This window comes from Chanos chanos, chromosome 4 (assembly GCF_902362185.1).
Source record: "Chanos chanos chromosome 4, fChaCha1.1, whole genome shotgun sequence".
NCBI classification, from domain to species: Eukaryota; Metazoa; Chordata; class Actinopteri; order Gonorynchiformes; family Chanidae; genus Chanos; species Chanos chanos.
The window spans coordinates 22,402,565-22,425,478 of NC_044498.1; the positions used below are offsets into that span (position 1 = coordinate 22,402,565).

Genomic DNA, 22,914 nt, shown 5'->3' on the forward strand with positions numbered 1-22,914 from the left:
GAAAAACAACATAAGTATCACACGCAATAAAGTCAAAGCAACATAACCAAATCAAAAATCTGTCAGGATGTGTTCCAGACATTCCAGCAAATTCTGCAAGGTTACAATAACACTCTTAAGGGGAGTATGCTGATCCAAAAACACATTGATAGCAGCGGGTGCAACTGACAGTGATGCAATAAACTGAAATAAATCTTTGCAAATTGAATCAAGGTAGGCATTAGGCTGGGTGGAGCTTATGCTCTGAATAAATCTAAGACAGCAAGAATAACTCTGTATCAAATCTAAAGACAACGGGCAACTGTACAGCCTGAAATTCATCTCTCCATTTAGAGCTCTTTAGTGAGTGAGAGAATGAGTGAGAGAGTGAGTGAGTGTGAGTGAGAGAGAGAGTGAGTTAGAGAGGGAGTGAGAGAGAGAGTGAGAGAGAGAGTGAGAGAGAGAGTGAGAGAGGGAGTGAGAGAGGGAGTGAGAGAGGGAGTGAGAGAGTCAGTGAGAAAGAGATATAGAGATAGAGGAAATCTAGCAGCTGTTTGATCAGTCAAACCTATAAAGGTCACCCATCTGCTTGAATTCTGCTCAGTAAGATGGCTTCCTCCACTGGGAAGCTAAGGTGGCCAGAGCATTGCATACAATTGGTACAAGACAGGATATACATTCAAGCCCTTTTCCTGAACAAGCCCCCTTCCCTTCCCTCCACTGTTTGAGTGTACGGAGAGGCTGGAGAACTGGAACACGTTAGGCGAGTCTCCCTTGACCTCTGTGAAACTCAGTCTATTCAGAACAAAACTGTGCAAATGTGCACGAACGCATGAACTAGACCTGTACGAGTGTTAAAATGTCTACTGTGCCTGTGAATAACATTTTATTTAACAAAAAATGTTTTAACAGTTCAGCAGATGAAGCAGTTTCACAGAATTGCACTTGTCTGTCTCTACAACACCACTGAAACGTAAAAAGGTTCAAACTGCCGCAGGTGATACACTTTCTCTCATCATTAAGAGGAACCCTGAGATGACGCTAGTCTTCAAGTGTCATAAACACTGTCCCAGTTTCCTGTTCTGATTTCGGCAGTGTCGGAATAGATCGGAGGGAAAAATAATGATTCCATTAGTGCTTCTCTGAGTAAATAACTGTGTCCGCACTGCGCAGCAGACATCTTTCTGGAGTCTGCTCTTTTTTGCACTGGAAGCATTAAGATTAAGTCAAACAATAAAATAGAGGCTGTGTGTGACCCTTCATTAGATTTTTTTTTTTTTTAATCAATGCCGTATTTGTCCCAAAACCCTGTGACTTTGAGATTTCAAAGTGGTCACGGCAACCTCTCTGACTCTGAGTCACACTATGACGTACTTCTGCAGCCAGTGGGGGGATGCAGGTTTGGACATGGAGATATATCGAAACGGTCCCACATAAAGCACCATGAGGGCATGAGGATATTTTCTTCTGTCTTACACATCTACCATGACAACTTTTCACAAGACTAAACAGAGTGTTAATCAGCTCTGAGGTGCCAACAACAGCAAATGCTTTTCATTTTAGAGTATGAACCATCACTTATGTATCTGAAGGGCATTTTGTCAACAGATACAGAACATCAAGTTAATTAGCCTGACTGAAATCCACCTCGGCTACTCACTTACAGTTGTTCGTGAAGCCCACTGCCTCCATCCAATGTGAAGCTTTTGAATGTAAGGGGGCATCAAGCCCCTTCCTCAGGGGGCCTGAGCACTCGCTACGTGGGCTGGAAGCAACACAGATGGTCCATGGCATGGAGAATCAGTGGTATCTCAAACCCCAGGGCAGCAGAATTCACAGACACACACTGACACTAACCACGGCTTCCAACAGCGCTGGACCCAGGCCAGTCACTATCCTCATCTGCAAATCCGGTAGTTATGTCACTTTTCAGCTCCCTGATCATTCCAGCACTGATGGGGTAGGGGGAGGGGGGTAGCACTGTGACCACAGGCTGAGACAGGTGGGATCCTGGTTTCCCTTGCCAGAGCAACTAGTGCGATCAGCATAAAATCTGTAACAACTTAATCAGCTCTTTATGTTTGCTTTTTTTTATTTTCAAACAGTAAATTATCATTATCCCTAACAGCCACCCATGCAGAGGAAGCCGGTTTGGTTTTTAACTAATCGTTTCTCATAGCCTAACCTCTGCTCCAAAACTATTTATGGATTTATCGACGACAGTCTGTGGGAGCAACAAAGCCCAGAGCGTTCCTTCAGACGCCGGACTGGAATTCACAGTGATCCACGACGCCTCCAGATCCGCCTCTTGGTTGCTATCACAGGGACTCAACTACCAAGTGAAATCAATATCAACAATTTATAGATATCAACAGAATGTGGATTTGCTGATCAGGATAAAAAATGACAGCAATGTTACTCATGGGTTGCATGCATCCAAACTAGAATCCATCTGTAACAAGCTCAATAACGTTTCTGTTCTTGCCACTACATTTCCAGGGACCATTAGAGGACCATTTCTCTTTAATGACTCATATTGACTGGGAATGGACAAGCTAAAGATGGAGTAGAATCTACATACAAGTCAATGTCACAAATAGCTATGGCTCCCAACACAAGTAGTTCTTACACAACTAAGCGCATCACAGGCAAGGTGGACGGGCTGTCACTTAGACTCTGTGCCAGGGGTCTTTTTTGGGGAGAGCGGAGGGTTTTTCAGACACCATCTGTACCAGTTCAGACGGACACCTTATGGCCTCTCGTGGTGCACCACTGCCTCCCACTCACACAGAGGTCTGTCCTCAGCATGCCTTCAAATCACACCTCCCTGTTCACCTGTCTTTGCTAAGCGCTCTCCTCACTCTAATTTCTCCGGAACAACACTCGTGTTGAAAAATGGAGAGTGAGTGGGTGGAGACAATAGCAGCCACTAAAGGCTGAGAGTTGCTGAAGGGGGGGAGGAGGGAGGGAAAAATGCGAAGATTGCCGGAACATTCTGCTGTGCGCATTCGTTTTGATAAATGAGTCGCCTACTCACTTTCCCCCCATTTAACACAAATGCTGTATGGAAAAAAAAAAAAACCCAGAGGATCTAAGGTGCATGTTGAACATAGCTGCGCTAAAACGATCTGTCAGATATAAACGAAGAGGAAAAAAGGGATAAAAGGCTAACAAGGCTTTGTTGGGAAAGGGATCTGGTCTCATTTTAAGAGATTACAGGGTCTCTGAGCTCCAACATGAAGGAAGAGTTGCATTAAAAGAGGTGTATTTCATCTGATGACTACACAGGAGTGAATATTTGCCGGGAAAAAAAATATCCTCAAAGCAAAAGTAAAAAAAAAAAAGAAAAAAAAAAAAAAAAAGAACCATATGTTCCCTGCTTTTACTGTTAGAAATCAGTATCCTTGGCAACTATATACATGAGTCCAGCCATAACTAAAATAACTGGCTTTCTCAGTTTAAGCTCTAAAAGGACATCTCAGAGGATACTGAAATGCTGCTTACTTGGATATTCTGTGGCCTGTAGAGATTCTACTTAAAACAATTACAAATTTGAACGGAAATGCTGAAGTTCTTTTGGATCATTTTATGAGAAAAGGAGTATATGTAAGGTATAAAACATCAAAGCACATACATTGATTAGGCCTCCAACTATTCCTAATACAAATCGAGAATGTTAACAAATCACCTTGAGGGTCCAAACCGTCTCCTCGTATACCTTTTCACATGTGGAGGGATCTTGTAAGTGTATACCTTCCTTTATATGGAGCGCTGAGTAAAATTCCCGGAGACATCTTAAAATAACGTCCTTAAATACCTGAACTGATAACTGGTAACCAGCAGAATTTTTGCAGCAAGTCTATTGGAACTGGGCACTGTTTCAAAAGAGGAAGCGAGACCCCGTGCAGACGTGTCTGTGATCCACGCAGACAAACTTTAAAATGCATCCACGGGCTCCTGTGTGCATTTGTCATCTGAGATTCCACCATTCTCCTCTTTCCATTCGTAACCATCCCTCCCACAGGATCCTCAGCTGGACAGTCAGTTGCACCTGTAAGCTTAGTTTAAAGGCTGCAAAGCGGTCAGACGCGGTCAAATGAGTCTCCAGGTTCTCTCTCCTAAAGTACTCCACCACATGTCATTCCTTTGAGTCATGTTTAAATCTCTATCTCCAAAACGTCCACAGTCATCAACATGACTCTGATAAGAAATAACTAGAACCAGGATTTCTCAGATGCCACAGAATCGGTTTATGGAGTGTAAGTGATGGATGACTTGATTTCAGTGATGCAGAACATTTGATAGGAGAGAACTCTGAGATAACCATCTCAAAAACGGTATTCGGCTACCTAAACAGCCTTCGAAATTGTGCGAATTTGGATTTACACACCAGCTTTGACACGGTGCCTATGTTTAGGGCATTCCACACGACGACTTATGAAATCCATTCAAACTTTGATAGACTGTATTGACAAAAATCAGGCCATTCTGAAGTGTTATGCTACAATGACTTCATTGTAAGGAGAAAACAGTTCACGTGTTTTACTATTTACATTCTGAAAAACAAAAATTGCTCTGTACATTGACAGCAATTTTGAGTTGAGAGATGACTATCTGTCCTGCATGTCAGCTGAAGCAGTAGCAAAATGATGCCTGCAATTTACCCAAATGAATCATCAACCCTTCTGGTAACCATGGTGATAAAATTAGAGCGACAGAGACGAGAAGACAAGCAGTGTAGAGACATGCTGATTACATATTGTTATTCAAACGTTAACTTAATGAATATCAAAAACAAGGGACAAGAGACCTTACAAAGAGTATTTTTGTGCAAATATTGCTTTCGTTGCTTTCTCAAAACAGCACAATTTCTAAATAAAAAATCTGCAATCAACAGCACAAAGGAACATAACTTCAAGGAACGTTAATTCAGTGCTGCACAAGTGGCACTTTATATTGCAATACAAAACTGATACAAGGCTGTTATCCATGTAATCTGGAGGCATCATATCCTAAACATGTTTTCAAAATTACCATGAGAGAGTACTAAATTCCAAAGCTGAAGAGGAACCAGAAGAACCCAAAGAATGTTATTCCTATTTAAAAAGTAGTCACAGCGTTGGGTTTGTCCCTTTTTGGGGAGGGGGACATGGATATGAGGAAAAGCATTTAGATCTTGGTGTGCACAATGCCTCTACCACACACCCGATCATTTCCTCCCTATTGTGTGGGTTTTGTTTCCTGAAGACAGCTCTGAAAGCTTGGACCTCCTCCATGACTCACAAGCACACAGACACGCAAAAAAAACACTCTTAGTTGTATACTCTCAACGACTTCCATATAATCTCTTAACCTATACATAACCAGTGTAAGCTACTTTCTTGACCAGAATCAAGATGGTAGTTACCATGACAACAATGAACTGCAAAGGAAAAGAATTTTGTGAGAAGCCACGAGTTTCACAGTGAGATTTCAAATGACAACCAGCAAAAATCGGGTGTTACTGATTTCAGTAGGGGAGCTGCTCCACTGGAACACAGAATATGGCTTACCTTTTCCCTGAAGAGGCTGAAGTTCAAATGAGACAAAGACTAGACAAATGTGCAACCCAAAAAATACATTTCAAAAGACTGGCATAAATTCTGTGTAGGCTTTATAAAACTTCCCATCACTCTTCTACACCCTTGCCTCAATGGACCCTAAACTCAGACACGATTAAAAAAAAAACAAAAGAAAACAGCATGTATGTTTGCTAGAAACAGTTATGGACTAACCTCTGCCTGGGAATCATCAAGGCATTATACAGACCATTACTGCTCTGCTCCTCACAGATTCCTTACAGCGATCCAACAGTGGATCAAATCAAACTTCCCATGCCACATCACCCAGACCCCCACCAATCTAACCCACAGCAGACCCAATCATTCACCGCATCAAACTCACTGTGGACCAGTACACTGGATCTCCTACAAGGTGTAGCTGTGGCACTGAGATAGCAGTGTGACAAAAATGAGAGGTAAGGCTCATTGTGCATGAATTGCCTTACTTAACAGAGCCTCACAGATGAGGCTGGATGCTAAGTTGCCTAAATACAGGGGAAGAAACAGGGAGGATAATGGCCTGAGACCGATCGTCAGGCAACAGGTTTACTTGGGTACAGATGACCATTTGATTCAACTAAAAACCTCGGTCATTTCTCCATATGGGCTCTGGATTCCTTGGAATGTCAAACATGCAGCGCCTCTTTCGAAAGTCACGGAAAGAACAAGTTGCCAAGGAAGTGTCCCGAAATTTGACTTGCCTTGTCGGTTTCTGGTGTCAAATTAAAGATTGCCTCCTTGGTCTCAGCATGTGTATCAAAACTGGAGCTCCCTTCAATTTCATTTCAAGCGCAAGAGACTCCAGGAGACATGCCAAGCCCCTGAGGCTCCTGCAGGACATGACCTTGCCCGGAAAAATGGCCGGTGTGGGACTGGAGAGCTGCTCCACCAAGTTACCCGTCACAACGGAGATGGATTACTGTGAGAAAAGTCTGTCTGCATTCCTTGAGAGGACGAGAACGGGTGAAGAGAGGCGGAGGGAGAACCCTGTTAAAACCATAACAGTCATTCAGCCAAAACCACACTGTCCAACAGCTGCTTTCTCAGCATCACTGACAAACAAAAAAATTAAAAAGAAAAAAAAAAACTATTTAATTCAGCATTCAGAAGGAGCCTGGGAGTCCTGCCTTTGTGTACTTTGGCACCCAGTGTCCAATTTGCTCTCCTTAGTTTCATCCAAAAGCACACTAGGTTACCATCTCTGTGGAGTGAACTGTAATTGCCTACCTACCTGTTCAGATGACAGACAAACATCAAGAAAAAAATCTGAAAAACATAACAACCAGCCATTTTAAGTTATACAAGAAGGTCTCATTTTATTTGGCAAACCACCAAGAATTCTGGTATCCAAACACATTTTGAAATACTCAGAAAGCAAAACACCTTGGAGTGCTTCAAAAATATGAATACCGACATGTCTGAGAGATACATGTATTTGCTCAAGAGTAAACAACAAGTTTACTTGTAAACAACAAGTGAATTAGATTAAGCCAACCTGCAGTTTCATAAATCCATAAATCCAAGTTTTGCTTCACAAACTTGATCTAACAGGCTTGGCAAACTTTGCATTTTATATCAGACAAACAACCTTTCAGTATCAGAGAAATGTGAACACATTAATTTCGTCTGTTGGCTAGGATCTAGTGCTTTGGCTCACGTTGCAAGTCATAAAACAGATAAAGTCCACATGTTTTCCCTTCTGTAGCATTTCAGGGTAAAAGACTGAGGACTTGAGAAGAAGGAAATCATAAACTACTACTGTGTGAACCACAAAGAAGCTTCTGTAATATCATACCAACCAATATAAAACACAGCAAGCATTCTCCAGTCATAATTATTTAAGATGTCACCAATTATGTGGAAACAACAACAACAATAATAGCAAAAACAAACAACGACAAACAAAAAAATACCATTGTGTGATAAGTGCCTCATCCATTAATGTTTCAAATTGAATGACGGAAAGAAGTCTAAGAAGCACAATATCAAAAGTGTTAGGTACAGTTTTTCCCTTGACATTATCCTCCAGGTTCAAGGAAAGCCCTAGTCTCTAAGAATAATTAACACTTCTTGTATACTTCTTACATAACCTTGCCTGAAAAGATGATGCTGTATTGCCAGGAAGGGAAAAAAGGAGTCTGATTTCCGTTGTGAAATCAACACCTCTTTTATAGCACAAGAAACACTTCAATCTGAATGCCCAGAAGAAATCACACTTTCATATACATGCTTCATTCCAACTCACTCTTTAAGCTTGGGCAAAGGTATAAGATCAAAAGTTTAACTTCACCACGTAATCTTTCAGAATAAAATCCCATGGAAAAAGGATGTGGAGCTTCTGTTGACTCAGCTAATTTATGGTCTAGGTTTTGACAAGGTGCTTCCCAGCCAAGCTCATTAGCCAGCTACTCAAGTAAAGCCTCTTCTTCCTCTTCTGTCTCTCTTCTTCCATTACCTGCTCTCATTTCTTCCTGCAGCAGCCAAAGCTTTGGTTCCTACACTGTGTGACTGGAAACTGCCTCCGCATCTGAGGGGTAACAGCAATGTCTGACAATGCACCGAACCTGTGACCCAGCCAGAGGGAGGATAAATCATGCCAGTCACCAATATGGAAGAGAACAGACTCCCACAGGGGCCTCCCTTCCCAGGAAATGTGATTCCCTCTAAACTGAGAAGCTAGAAATGTGTGTGTGTGCGTGTGTGTGTAAGAGAGACAAAAGTTCCAGAATGCACAGTTCAAAAAAAAAGAAAAAAGTCAAGAACAATTATGGACTTCTCTGTTTCGAATACCCTGTTTGATTATGACCCTTCACTCAGTGCACAGAGTGCGAGTGTCCTCGAGTGTTTATGTCCTTCATTATATTTACTTATTTTCAGCATGTGCATATTTAGAGAGGTGGGGTCATTCCAGAGCACAATGAATTCCTTTCCCCTTTTAAGTTAAAAAAAAAAGTCCACACTTACAGTGCTGTGCTGGTGAGGGTGAAAGGCTTTATGGAATGGGTTCAGTATTCAAATGTCAAGTCTTTTGTTCAGTGGTAAGACACAGAGTGTTGATGGGTTGCCACACTGAACACTCTTTTTTTGATCTGCTGCAGCAGTTGGGCCTGGAGGCTCTATGCAAACCCAGGTGCGGAGGGGAGTAATGGTCCTCAATCACTTTTCTAACCTCAGTGTACTGTCCATCTAGAACACACAACCACTGAAACCTACGACAGAGCCTTGATTCTTTTTCAATTCACTCACTTCTTGTTCTTCTTCCTCCTGCACAACAACCACAGAGATCCACAGAGAGTGATGCGACGGCCCCGTCAGCACAAAGATCTCCACCATCCATCCAGAGGGCATTTTGTCTCAAATTCACACAGGGAGATTTGACAGTGACACTGCTCACCCATTCAGAGATGATCACACATACACTTTGCCCTGTTGGCAGTATGTCAGCCCTCCGTCGGGCTGCTCTCCTCACTGTGTTCACACCCACTGAGCTAAAAGCCCATGACAGATATCCAGCAACTACCAGCTTGGTCATCTTTGAAACAGTATCACCCAATCACAGACTGTTGTTCTTATTATTTATTAGACTCCTACCATCAATAGTCTTCCGTTCAACCAGTCCCAGCCAACCCTGGTGTTATATAGCCAGCACTGAACACCTTGATGTGTGTATGAGTGTGTCTGTGTGTGCTTGACAAAAAAAACAAAAAAAAACACAAGTGTAGACAACACACTCCAGACTGGATAACAGACCATGAAAAACCATGACCAGTTTCTCTCAAAGCGCTCACAGAAACAGAAATTGTCTCAATCACATTTAATCCTCACATCTTTAGAAACAACCCAACTGTTCTGGTGAGCTGGATCTCTCCCAGTCTCATCTCCGCTCAGCTTCTTGTAAGCCCAAAATCCCAAGTTTAAAAGGTTTTATTTTCTCCCCAATAACCTGAATACAATAGTTTTTTTGTTACAAAAAACAAACAAACAAATGATGAAAAGGTTAATCGTGAATGTGTCCTCAAGAGGTATCTCTGAGATGAGAGTGAGTCGAATATCTGAATGAAGTGATTTGCCATGGTTGGTGTGTGAAAATTCTATATGGTAATACATTTATATTCATGCTAAAAATGGTACGGCCTAGACCTTTTCTTTTTGAATGACTGTGTCCACTATAGAAACCTGAAAATCTTCATCCTCCCGTCCTTATGGTCTTTAGAGACATAGATTGACAAGTACATGTTTAATGACCGTGAGAAAACCTGTACCGGACTCTTAAGTAATCCCCATTCTAAGGCCCATAAGGATCTATGGGACACAAGCCGTGTGACACATTGACAGATGCGCAGCTTTACGCCACACAAACTCCTTTGACACCAAAAAAAAAAAAAAAGAGGAGGAAAAAAAGACTCTTTTGAAAGAGAAAAGGGCCGCCGCTAAGCCCTCACTCGGATGCCTTCACCCATGTGGCCGGTATCCAAAGAAAGGGTCAAGCCGTTGCTTGACTACAGACATCTGGGCCGCTCCCCTAAAAACAAAACAATTAACTGCGGGGGCAGGGGCTCTTCTCCCTGTATTTTCTCCCTCCGCTGAATGAACAGATTCCTCACAGCCTCGCCACAAATGCAGACCACAAGAAAGAAGAGGGTGATTTTTTTTCTTGGATATATGGCTGTCTCTAACATGGGTATATATCCACAAGAGATGTCTGTGTGGTGTGCGGGCTAGTTTTTTTGGGATGGGTTTGAAAGGTGGGAGGGAATTAATAGGAGGAATTCCCGTTGTGAGGGGTTTGGGCAGCTCCCTTGTATTTATATCATTCCAGGGCTGAGTTAAACATCCATCAGGGAGTCCCAAGGCCATCTGTGTGGTCTCTTCCTAATGGTTTCATCCTTTGCACAAAGACAGCTCCTTGTAGTTGCCTTGTGGTTCAACTGAAGACACATGGTGAGGAGATAACATTGCGTGTCTGCCTGGGTGAGCACATGTGACGGCCTGGATATCAGTTATTCACAGCTGATGCGTTTTCCAAATTCTTTCCTCCAGATGTGAAAGGGGACTTAGATTTTCATCACATCTACTGGGTGGGAAAAAGTAGTCTGAAAAGGGTCAAGTATAGATCACTCTGCTTAAATAACCCATGCCAACCTGTGGAAATAACCCACTTTGCTTACCAAAATGGCTCTCCAGGATAAGAAATTACTAAGACACCAGAGGTTGATAATTATTTGACAGGTCCACTGTGCCTGTGAATAACTGCTTAGCTGTCAGAGGAAAAAACCCCATCAAGCTCACTCTAGTTGTGCTTCAATTTTATAAAACCTGAGCATTCTATCACAGAGTTATCAAACACAGAGTTTCATCAACGATGTTGCTGAAATTGAAAAGAAAATAACAGCTAAATGTGCCTTTTTATTTAAAAAAAAGCAACATTTTCCCCCAAGTGATCTCTGAAATCACAGTGCCCCTGCTTCCATGGCAACACTGTGAAGATATGGTGGTTTGTACTGCATATGTGTGAGCAAGGGGCAGATACTGGCTGGCAAACTTACATGAGAACTGCACCAAACACTTTTTACCGGTGTGAGATTATACAACGTGGATAAACTCTACAAAAGACTGTGTGCAAGTCTAGACAAGAGGGGAAAATGATCTTTCACCCTTTTAAAAACACACAGCAAGGTCAAAAGGTGAGGCTTAGTTCTATCAATGTATACAATGCTCCCAGACAACCACAACTGAGCAAATATGAAACTAGTCCATATATCCAAACAAAATCAAGTTTGCATTAGCAAAACAATGGTGCAAACTGATATGTAGCAAATTCAATTCAAAGTAACTCATTACAGACTTCTTTCTGAATGCTGTGTCTAAGAGGGCGAACCACATGCATTTACAAAACCTGACACTGGATCAATCCAGATGTTAAAAAAAAAAAAAAAAGAAGTTGACTGCCGTTGTGAGGCAGTTGCTTTTCAATGGACAACATGTGCCAATAGAAAACTCAGGAACACTCTAAACATGTGCACATGTCAATATGCAATCCAAACTAAACAAAAAAGGTGTCAGTCCATGGGTTAACGTCCCGTTTCTGGAAAACTTTCCGGCAAATTGCGCAATCCAGGCTCGACTCTTCATACCCTTTTCCACAGCGGCACAGCACGTAGCCATGATAAACTGAAGACGTGAAGACATGCTAAGAAAGACTTTAAACAGTCCGAGACTTGCCCGGCCAATGTAAACATTTACATGGTAGTGATGTCACTAAGCAACTTGGCATTGTGGAACCTGCCGCCACCAGCACCTCACAGATCTCACCCCTCCTCCCCCGACAGTCATTCACTATGCCTGATCAGTCACTGATCTGTGCAGTCACGCAGAAGGGCTTCAGCAGGGCAATTTGGCAGCTGAGGGTTTTCTTGTCACTCAAGCACAGGACAAACCGATCATGCATTAATACGTATCGGCCTTGCGATGCTGATACGCGTTTAAGTGAGTCACCTTACAAGGTGATTATTCAAAGTTGGTGCTGTGGTTTAGCAATTACAACAACCTCAAATTGACAAACACCACTACATCTGTCAAAAAGAAAAAAGAAAACCCCCCGAACCATCAGGATGAACGAAAGCAGTCTTCAGAGAGTTGACTTCTTCTTACCACAATGCTCCCTCAGGGAACATAAGCAAATTACACAACCACCACGGTCAGAGCTTTCATAGACCATGCATTATAGAAAACAAAAAGGCTTTTTGTTATTTCTCCACACAGTGTACACTACTGCAATAGAAATAAATTAAAACACAACCAAAAAAAAAAAAGAGTCAAATAAATCTGTTTTCAGATCCTGATTTCCCTAAAGACTAGCACTTCTGGTAGGCTTTCAATGTGCCATCAATTCATCAATTCGCCAAAGGACGTCCATTCTCATCAAAAAGCAGTTGCGCTAGATGACATGAATGACATGAATATGAATGAAATAATAGCAAATGAATGAAACGATATGAAATGATAGGAACTGGGATACTCCAAAAAAGAGTAATGGGATCACATCTTCAGCTCATATCAACGGATCACAAAAAAAAACAAGCACTTTTCCACAGAGAAATATTCGGTTGTCATGACACCACACACCCAGATAAAAGCAGACTTCGAGCCATCCTCAGTGGTCGTATAACTACTTGAGTACAGCCCACTCACTTTAAGAGATTGTGTAACACAACCTAGCCATTTTCATGGGGGTGTGAGTGAATCACTCCTCTGTAAACATCTGAGTGCAGAGACAGCACTGCAGATGGGCAGCAGCATTGCCATTACAAAGACAGCAAACCAAGAGGCACGCACAAACCAAGAGGCAAAAGCACTTGGGGCGGAGGGGCGGGGGGCACTGGGGAAATTCTAAAAAAGTTATCCTTTGGAATGAATAATGTACAGTGAAGTGTGCAGAGGGAGGCCACAGGAAAGCACTTCAGTCAGCATAAGGAAGACTACAAAGCAATGACTGATTTGACTGATTGAAGGGGGGTGCAACCTGTGCAAAAGGCCAGCCAGGTCAAACTCACATGTCTGCCTGTGGACCTGGACACAAAAAAGCATACCCTATTAGGAGCCAGATTGTGTCACCCCACCACACACACACACACACACACACACACAAACAGTCCCATCAGTTCAAACAATCAGTAACCTCTTCCACCTGATGTCAACGTTTACACTTGAGCCTCAGTGAAATGACAGTTAGCCTACACTGCAAGAATGGTGGGATACACAGTGGGTACTGGGGCATGCAGATTTTATTGTTCTTGTATTTGCTGGCCTTTGCAGGAGCTCAAAGGGATGATCTCATCTCCATTGTGTGCACAGTTTGCTCACTCATTCTACTTTGCGCCACTTGTCTGCTGGTCCCACTCATGACCCAGTGGCCACACCCAGAACATTCTCATAAAGCTGGGCTTATAGGGTATGCTGTTGATGGGAGGGGGGGGGGGCTGTCAAAAAAGCAGATACATACTAAAGGACACAAAGTCAACATTGTGATATCTCTATTTGGCTTCTTATCATGAACATATCTAGGCCTGACTATTTTATGACAGATTCATTTGTTTTCGGCTGTTTTCTGTTCATTTGGTGAGCAGTCACATGAAATTAAGAATTTGATGCTTTGAAAACAGATCTGAAGTGTAGTATTAAACTGATTAAGGTGTGTGACTCAGCCAAAACACCCTATTCTCAAACAACTGTGTGTCTGCAACGTTACATCATATACTGCACAGACCAACTGTGCCCGAACATGACTTCATGCTCATTAACTACCTGACTTCCCAGACCACAGGTCACACCCAGATTAAACTGTAATCTATTGCGTCTATCTGAACACCTGACACGTGATGTTGTTGACGGGTGCCATCTGATTCTTCCCCCTTTGGCATAGACTGGCAATCCGAGATGGATCTGTTGTTCTCCTCTGGCACAACACTGCAGCCGGTTCACGGCAAACACAATCTCAAAACGGCAGCGAATAGAAGGCTCCACATGGAGCCGTTCTGTTAGAAAACTTCCTGGCAGTGTGCTTGCTAGATATGAAACAGGAAGAGCTTCCAAGGGTCAGCCAAGAGTAACTGCTGCCATCAGCAAATCAAAGATAGCCATGAGTTTATTTCTACAACTTTGGCAAAAGGGCGACAACTTCCATGGAGATGAAGGATCCAGTTGAAATGGTTTTGATTAAGGGATTGTGCAAAGGACTTGTTTAACCTTAAGCATTAACGCTCCACCAAGATATAGGATTACAAGTGCAGTAGAGAAAAAAAAACCCTCTGCATTAAGACCCTATCTATTTTGCGCAACTGGCTGAAGTAAATGCCTGTGTGCCTGTGTAGATTTCATAAAATGCAAAAATCCTACGTCAATAAGCTAAATTGACACCTGCGGGGGCTGGGATTTCACAGTGGGATTGTGAGAATGAAAGTCAATGCCATAATTCATTCGTTAATAAAGCTGGAAAATCTCACTCATACATTGAAGACACAAACAGTTTTAAGCGATTATTTCTGCATCTAGCAGAAATTCTGGGCATTATATATATATATACACACACACACACACACACACACACATATATATATATATATATATATATATATATATATATATATGCACATATACATACATATATATATATATATATGTGTGTGTGTGTGTGTAGACAGTAAGTGTTTATTTGCTCACAAAAAGAAAAGATCATACTTCACAAAAATGAAATCTTGTGACACTGCAAGAACACATGTTTCAGAGGTGTAACAATTCACTTTGTTCACAATGTAGTTAGTACTTTGGTTTTTCGTCACGGTTCGTTTTCGATCATGGCTCGAAAGAAAACTTAACCAACTCAGAGCTGAAGTTTCTTTCTTTCTTTCTTTCTACAAATTTAACACTAAAAAGAACAAGTTAATGCAAACAGTATCGACGCTTCGACAAAGTCTTCGTGTAACACTGTCCGCTGTACTTTTGTCAGCGATATGATTTCCATTGTCGTAAATGACGGCAAAACCAAAGGACTGCCACACGGGCGATCTGAGTGAGGTAGGACGGTCCTCAGTTTCGGCACCGTGGCTCGAGCGTTTCTTCTCATCGGAAAAAGAAACACAGCATTGTGGCAAAATGATGGCCCACTGCTCTGACCTTTTTCGGATAAATGCGATTTCGATGAGTGACAAACCAAGTTCCTGCTTCGACAAGACTACAGATTTGGTCTCATTTGTTTGTTGTGTGTGGATTCATATACTGCAATATAACTTATTCACGATCTGACTAATGACACCATGTTTTGTTGTTATTTAAAGTGCTTAGTCAGTCGACACTCTCAGTTATAGGATACGAAAACTGTATGACAAGCACAGAGCATGTATTTTTCTCACAGTGAGTAATAAAAAGAAAAAAGAAAAGCCACTGAATTATGATTAACATTATTTTCAATGATCAAAAGTGCAAACAGTGTTGCATGTACTTTCTATGATTTGGCATTACAGCGGGAAAAAAACCATGAAAACCATGGTTCACTACACATATACCAGCTAAACCGAGGACTACAGAACCGCCGTTGTCGATTTCGTTCCAGAACCTTTACACCCTAACAGATTTCGGTCCCGAACCTTTCCTTGAGGCACCCCATCCATTTAATCTATTTGTTCAATTCCATCACCAGCACGGACTACACAGGTTTTCTTGTGACGGTGATGTAACAAATACCATACTGGATGGTAAACAAGTGCTATAAACCTACACCAGACAATACGCACCTGACAGTGAGCTGCCAATGCCATTAAGCTAACAAGGAAGGAAGTTCAGTCAAAATATTTAAGTATTTCATCTATGTCCAGTCGTCATAGTAAAACTTATCGAGGGATACTTCAAATCATGTCTGCTGACCAGTCTTTCAGGTGGCACTTGTCTTAAAAGGAGCAATACTTCAAGTTTATATATATATATATATATATATGAGTCAGTGACCAATGCATGAGTCCTTGCATCTTCTCAATGATTAAATGTTAATGGGCCCAGTGAAACACTTAATCAGTGTGCTTTTTGATACACTAAGATGACAAATGGATGGACTTTGGATTCTATTCAATGCAGTCAATTATGGTTTATGCTTAAGAGTCAAAAGTCATGTAAAAAAAAAAAAAAGTAAGATTGATTTCAATACCAGACGTTGTCTTCAAAGGAAACTTTATCCCTTTGCATAATCCTGAGAACTACTACTCTCACCCATACCCCTTTTGGAGTTCATTTGCTAGGTGGAACTATAATAAAAATTAAAATGATATTTTACTGCTGAGAACTTCCACAAAAAACAATTCTATTAAGGGTTTTGTCAGTTAGACTTTCATTCATTATCTGTTATAATATGTTCTACCAAACTGACAAATGAAAACATTTTGTAACAAACAGTAAATTATCATCCACGGTGGTAAATCACGCTGGTGCAAAACAAAAAAAGGCCTAATGTATTAAGGATTCATCTGGTCATAAAAATTGTAGACCTACTTTGACAGTAATTATATCTTGCATGGTCATGTGAGGTGAAAGGAAGACAGAAATGAGGCCAAAGTCACAGGCGATTACTAGAGACAGACCATTGACTCAAGATCTTGCGTCTGACTCATGAGCTTCGTAAATCACTTATTACACTTAACTCATGCCCCAGGTCATGTCACTGTCATCCATTTACCAACATCTTTTTCAGTTTATTTTGGGATATAAAGCCATGGCCTTAAATTCATTACTTTGTGATCTACTGTCCATATACTCTGACTTGTTGGAAAACTTTTACATTTTGTATTTTCAGATTAAAAAAGGATCTGTAAGTCAAATGGTTAAAAAGCGTCTATGAGTCAAACACCCTGCGTCTAACATTATGTCTTTTCTTTTCTTTCTTTCTTCTTTTCAAATTGTTGTGTGATGTTTGCATGATCTCACATTAACATTTCAGTTCCACATTGGTTCTTCTGAGGGCAGTTGGGGGTGGGGTGTCATCATTAGGGATAAATACCTGTGTGAGGGAACAGGAGAGTGCAGAAGAAGACATTCATATGAATGCCATACAGGGTTACATACAGTCTGGCACCTTCGTGAATCCGGAACCCATGACAATCAGGGGCAGAGTGACTCAACATATTTCAAAACTCAATCGATGCCATTACTGGTAGATCACGATACATCATAATTGGGTGTTGCACTTGCTGAAAAAGGAAAACTCCCGTGAGCCTATATTACGCTCTTCTGAAGAATTTTCATGAAAAGATATATGAAGAATCAGCCACCATCTCTGAAATTAGTCAGGCACTGGATTTTTAATGGGGACTGAAATATTCACTGAGACAACTTCAAAAATCATAAAAGTTGGCCAAATGAATTAGGAAAAACGTGTATGATTGGATGGAAGTCGGTAATGGTTCTGGGCACATGAGGACGGAGATGACATCACAGAGCAGCTCACATTCCACACAGCATCTCACACTGAAACGAACCTATGATTATGAACCAGGGGGGCGCAAGTCAAAAATTTATCTGAGAAGTGTGGAATAAGAAGCTTATCAATGAGAAGAGCAAAGTTTTACAATGCCCCCCCCCTCCCCCTCTCCCACATAAAAAAGACACAGTAACAGTACCTAAATTTACTTCGCCAATTAAAAAACATGCATTACAAGAAGCAGAGCTCCGGGTGCAGATAATTCATCAAAAATGTCCAAATTAAGACTAACAGAACCTCATCAAATCCTTAAGGCTCAGATCTTGTCTTGTATTCTCAGACGAGCGATTTTGTGACTAATGCTTGCATAAATTTTCAGCAGCTTGCAGTAAGACAGTGCCCAAAATGGTGCAGGAGACAGGGCTGTAATTATGAAGTCCATGGGTTAGCAGAGCGCTTTCATTACTAATTTCAGTCTTCGGGTGCTGTGTTAACACCCCTCGCCCCAGTGAGAGGCTAACAATTTCTCCCTCACAAAGCACGGCCAGGCTATGTTAGACAGATGGCAAAGACAGTTGGCGGGAATATCAGCAATAATGCAGATACATTGAGAAACTTTGCTTCACCATTCATGAGGACACAGTTACAAATACACACGGCTCTGCTTCCTTTGACCACAATTTAAAAAAAGAAAAAATCCTATACTTGGTAGAAATGTCAGCTCAGTCATATCAGAACTCCGAGTTCATCACCCATGGCGACGGAGAGAACTACTCTTGATCACGTGACAACCTCCACCTGTGAAGGGTCTACAACTGTATTTACACTAAGTTTAGGATGAAATATAACTTAAAAATTATAATAACTACTATGTGTCATTTACATCAGATGTCAGCTTTCTCTGTTTGCATTGATGCTTTATGAGTCTTTCAGAAACAACATCGTTTTTTTCAGTGCATATGTGTGTGTGTGAGTGTGCATGTGGGTCTCTGCACAGCTCTTTTAAGCAACATAATCCTCCCTCAGTCCTAATTAAAGCGTGAATTCATCTCAGAGAGAGAGAGCTAGAGATTTTGTGCTAGGAAACATCAATGGCTTTTAAGAGTGACTGCGGTTTCTCTCACCTCACAGAGAGGGGACAGCTCCTGTCTACATGATAAGGACACCTGAAACCAATGACAGTCATCCCTCCAAAAATGATACATGTTGAAATCATGAGAAACTCTGAGAAAATAGGTATACAATCCAAAGTGAATGTATATAAAGAATAGTAATTTAATAGTAATTCAATATATTGTACAATTCTTATAAACCACTACCATCTATCTTATGTTTCACTGGGGTAACATAGATGATTATTATGGGAAAGTTGATATGAGACCAAGGTTATTTTCTATCCCCCAAAAATTATGCAACATCCCAAAAAATCATGTTTCATATCACACTGCATAGATCAGAGTAAATTACAATAAGTACATTTTACAGTCTAGTACAATACACACCTTAGGTAACAGTTTTCACAAGGACAACTGCTCTTTAGATTTGGACTACAGTACAAAGCATACTGATTCCATTAGAACCTGCTTTTTTCCAGCGTGTAAGAACGGAAGTACTGCATTGGCCTATTAAATTATGCCACTGGTGGATTTCATATCAGCCATCTGTGCTGCTCTGTTCTCTCCCTCCTTGCAAGACATTCACCCACAAGCCATGTACATCTGTAGGTGTGAGGTAACAATCCACTGAGCTCCACAAGACAATGAACATGGATTCAAAACACTGGCTTGACTAGTAAGAGGGATGAGCAGCAAGGACAGAGATGGAGAGTCCTTTGTAGACAGTGCAGTGCAGGTTGGCTGTGGAACAGTATTAGGAGGGGAAGAGAAGGTTGAGATCTCACACTGACAAGTAACAGTTTGTTTACCATGTGCTGCTAAAAGCTTGCCTGTCCTACTTAGATGTCTGAAGCCTGGCTAGGAGTAAAGAAACACCCTCTTTGAGTCAATTAACCTTTCAGAGTGTTCTCTAAAAGTTGAAGAGTCGAAAGAAACACCTTGAAGTGCAGCCAGCATATCTATATGACTTGACACTGCATAAGAAATTTATTTTAAAGGAATTTCTGCCTCGTTTGCAGTGACACATGCATACACATTCAAGGCCTTCGTGTCCGAAGCTGCATTCAAAACTAAGTTTCACCCAAGTTTCCACTTGAATCCTGGAATACCTATAGAAACAGCAGAGAGCAGAGCCACTCTACTTAAGAACTGGGCTTGATAATCCTCCTGCTGCCAATCACACACCCAGGTATTCTCTCTCCTCTCTCTATCTCTCTCTCTTCTGTGTGTGTGTGTGTGTGTGTATGTGTGTGTGTCTCTCTCTCTCCTCTTTCTCTCATTTCCTACATGTGTTTGCACAACATGTGTGCGTCCACCTACACACTCCCTCTCAATAGGCTACTTAATACTGAAAAAGCGACACTGCCTCCAGATAAGCGCATCCTTGGCATTCTCCAACAGTGGGCTGCCGAGATGTTCTTTTGCAAATGTGTTTGATGTCACATGGTAGCTAAAAAAATAACACCATGAAGAAGTAAGTCTGTCAATCTTGTGTAATTCCTGAGGCATGTTTTGTCAAAGGGAAAAAAAATGTTGAGGCTTCAAAAACAGTTTTTTCCCAGCTCTAAGACTTCCACTCATCTAATTTATTAAAGGTAAATGGAGACCATTGCATAAAACCTCTCAATAGGTTAAAAAAAAAAACCTAACAGCACCATCCGAAGGTCCCTCTCCAGTCTGTATTTACAGTAACTAGTTATAGCAAATGTTATATCACTCAAACTCTCTACCTGCCCCTCCACGCCCTCTCACGGACAAAAACACAGTGAAGGCTTCAGTCCCTATCACGACGTTAATGGAGATCTATGTTACCTATTAACTAGATTAACGTAGATTTAAGGTAGGCCGTTAAATTGGTGAAAGCATGTATAATCACCCCTGTTCTTCCAAATGTTCTAGGTAAGAACACTTCGTGCAGGACGAACATGCACTTACACACGGGACTGAGTCTCCATGCCAACCCCCACACACAGGCTCCGTCTACACTGAAAGACTGGCTAACGTACAGCGCGCCACCCACGCACCCAAGATGCAAATAACTTAAGTAATCAGGAGGGAAGAAGTTTGCATGGGAATCCATCGCTCAAATTCAGATTAGAGTCTTGATTCAGTGGGACAGAGACAAGTGTTGCATGAGCCCACACAAATTCACAAGAAAAATGTAAGGACGTGGTTCGCTTTGCAAACCAACGTCGGCCATGCAAATGGTTGCTGATAAAAAAAGAACTCCATGTGATCCATAGTTTCCTGTTGTTATGAACTCAAGGGCTTTGTTTTGTTTTCAAAACTGAAATATCTCTGAAAGCCTGGAGATGCGGCCAGTTCTCGCTCTCAACATGTTTACTGTCTCTTTAAAAGAGATAAATTTCAAGCACCTGTCAACTAAATAGTCAACACAAAAAATAGTAGATCCTTTCGAAGGTCCCACTTCACCAAGGACTTCCAAAAGCATGGTTTTCCAAGGACCTTTAAACAAAACATACTGATTGCATTTCCAGTTAAATTTCACTAGTTGGGTGCGTTTACTGGGGATTAAAGGATCACGCAACTTCGAAAGTGCTGAGGCTGAGGTAACGTGGTTAGCTACGTCAATTCAGTTTTCTAACAATGTAAAAACAGATCTGTTATTTCCAAATCCGTAGTCTGTCAGCCAAAATACGAAATGATTTTATCAGAGACGTTAGCTCGCCAGGTTCCCACGATAAAAGAGCAGTTTGTGGGATTGGCGTGATTAGTCTGGGCTGTATGAGTAGAACAGGTTCTTGTAAGTGAAAAGTTAACTGGTCGGTACAAAGGCCAGTTGGTGTGCATTTTGTGTTTCACTGATCATGGATGGATCCTGCTCCCTAAACGTCAACATCTTGTCACTTTGCTCGTTAGTTGTTTTACTCATGTCAGTCACAATTGAACATTTTATCAAGGAGCTACAGAACGATGGAAAGAATGCATCATTAACGAAAGAACAAACCTCGCGTCACATAACTTTTAATTGTACCTGATTCTGCGTCTCAAATCTACCAATTAATTGAGGTGACGAACAAGGTAAAGATGGGGATTACTTGACCAACACATAACATTTTTACCATTATCAAGATACATGCGATCATATGCATTTAAATTGCAACGACCATCTGACAGAGAAAACACCGCAACAGCGCAGAGTTAGTTACCATTCAATCAAAGCAGCATTGTGAACTCACCTTCCTGCCTCCCCACCTCGCTGGCGTCTATTCCACCCGCTCAATTCAGCGATAAAACTCCACGCGAGCGTTTTTCAGTATGGTCAGTATGTGTTCATACTGGTAGCAAATACAACTGCAACACCGACTCGTGTCGTCCTTTGTTTTTGTTTTCTTCCTGAATGAGAAATCGCTACTAGTGTCTTAACGGCTCCGCTCGCCCCGGTGTCCCTTTACGATTGTTCAACTTCGAAGTTCATACAAAGTTACAGCTCCGCCTTGCTTTGCAGCTGCTGGAGAGATGAGGTCACTGCAAGCCAACGCTCCTCTGCTATGGTCTCGCGATAAATACGAGGTGAATGGAAACAAGCGAAAGGGAGGAAAGCGTTTGGAAGCTAAAGGAGAGACATTTCCAAGACTCGTATCTATGCGGATAGGGCCCCCCCTGGAAAGCGTTGCTCTGGCAACGCCATAATTGCAATGCTGCGGTCCTCATGCAACTGGTGGTTTTGTCGTTATATTGTGTTGAAAAGAAAATAATGGACTCCAGTGTAGTGGCAAAGTGACAAAAATGTGTCAACACCTATGTTATCATTCCACCTACGTGAAGCATTAATTGTCTCTCCAAAGAAATAGCACGCTGTGTGCTGCTGTAATGTTACCCTCAAAGCAAAAAATATATATATATATATTGACACATATATTAATTTAATTGAATCTAATCTGGAAGGATTGTTTTCTGGTCTATTGACTGTAGCTTGTTTCTCCAAACACTGGATCTACAGACCTGCTCCTCGAGCGACAGTCTTACAAAATTTCGGTCCAGGCCCAGGAGTAACCCGACAATGATATTCCACTTAAGGAAGCATCAGAGGGTAGATTACCTGTAATCTCTCATTGCGTTCATATCAGAGATACACTGTGGCTCTCCAGGACGCTTGGTAATATGTGCTCAACAGGATTTTTTTTTGTTTGTTTATTTTTTTGAACGAAGTCTTTCGGCACTACCTTTGTAATGCCATGTATAGCATTTTAAAGTAATAATATTACAAGGCACACCTTAAATTAAATACATTGCT

The 22,914-nt window shown here is 41.5% G+C and overlaps 1 protein-coding gene across 1 annotated transcript in view; it reads right to left on the bottom strand.

Annotated features, from left to right (window-relative positions):
• The window catches only part of sipa1l1 (signal-induced proliferation-associated 1 like 1), a 55,131-nt gene extending 33,249 nt beyond the window's left edge, over positions 1 to 21,882 (bottom strand). The window contains exon 1 of the mRNA XM_030771018.1: positions 21,857 to 21,882. The gene's annotated coding sequence lies outside the window, so the exon portion shown is untranslated. The remainder of the gene's footprint in view (positions 1 to 21,856) is intronic.
• Positions 21,883 to 22,914: the final 1,032 nt, after the last annotated feature.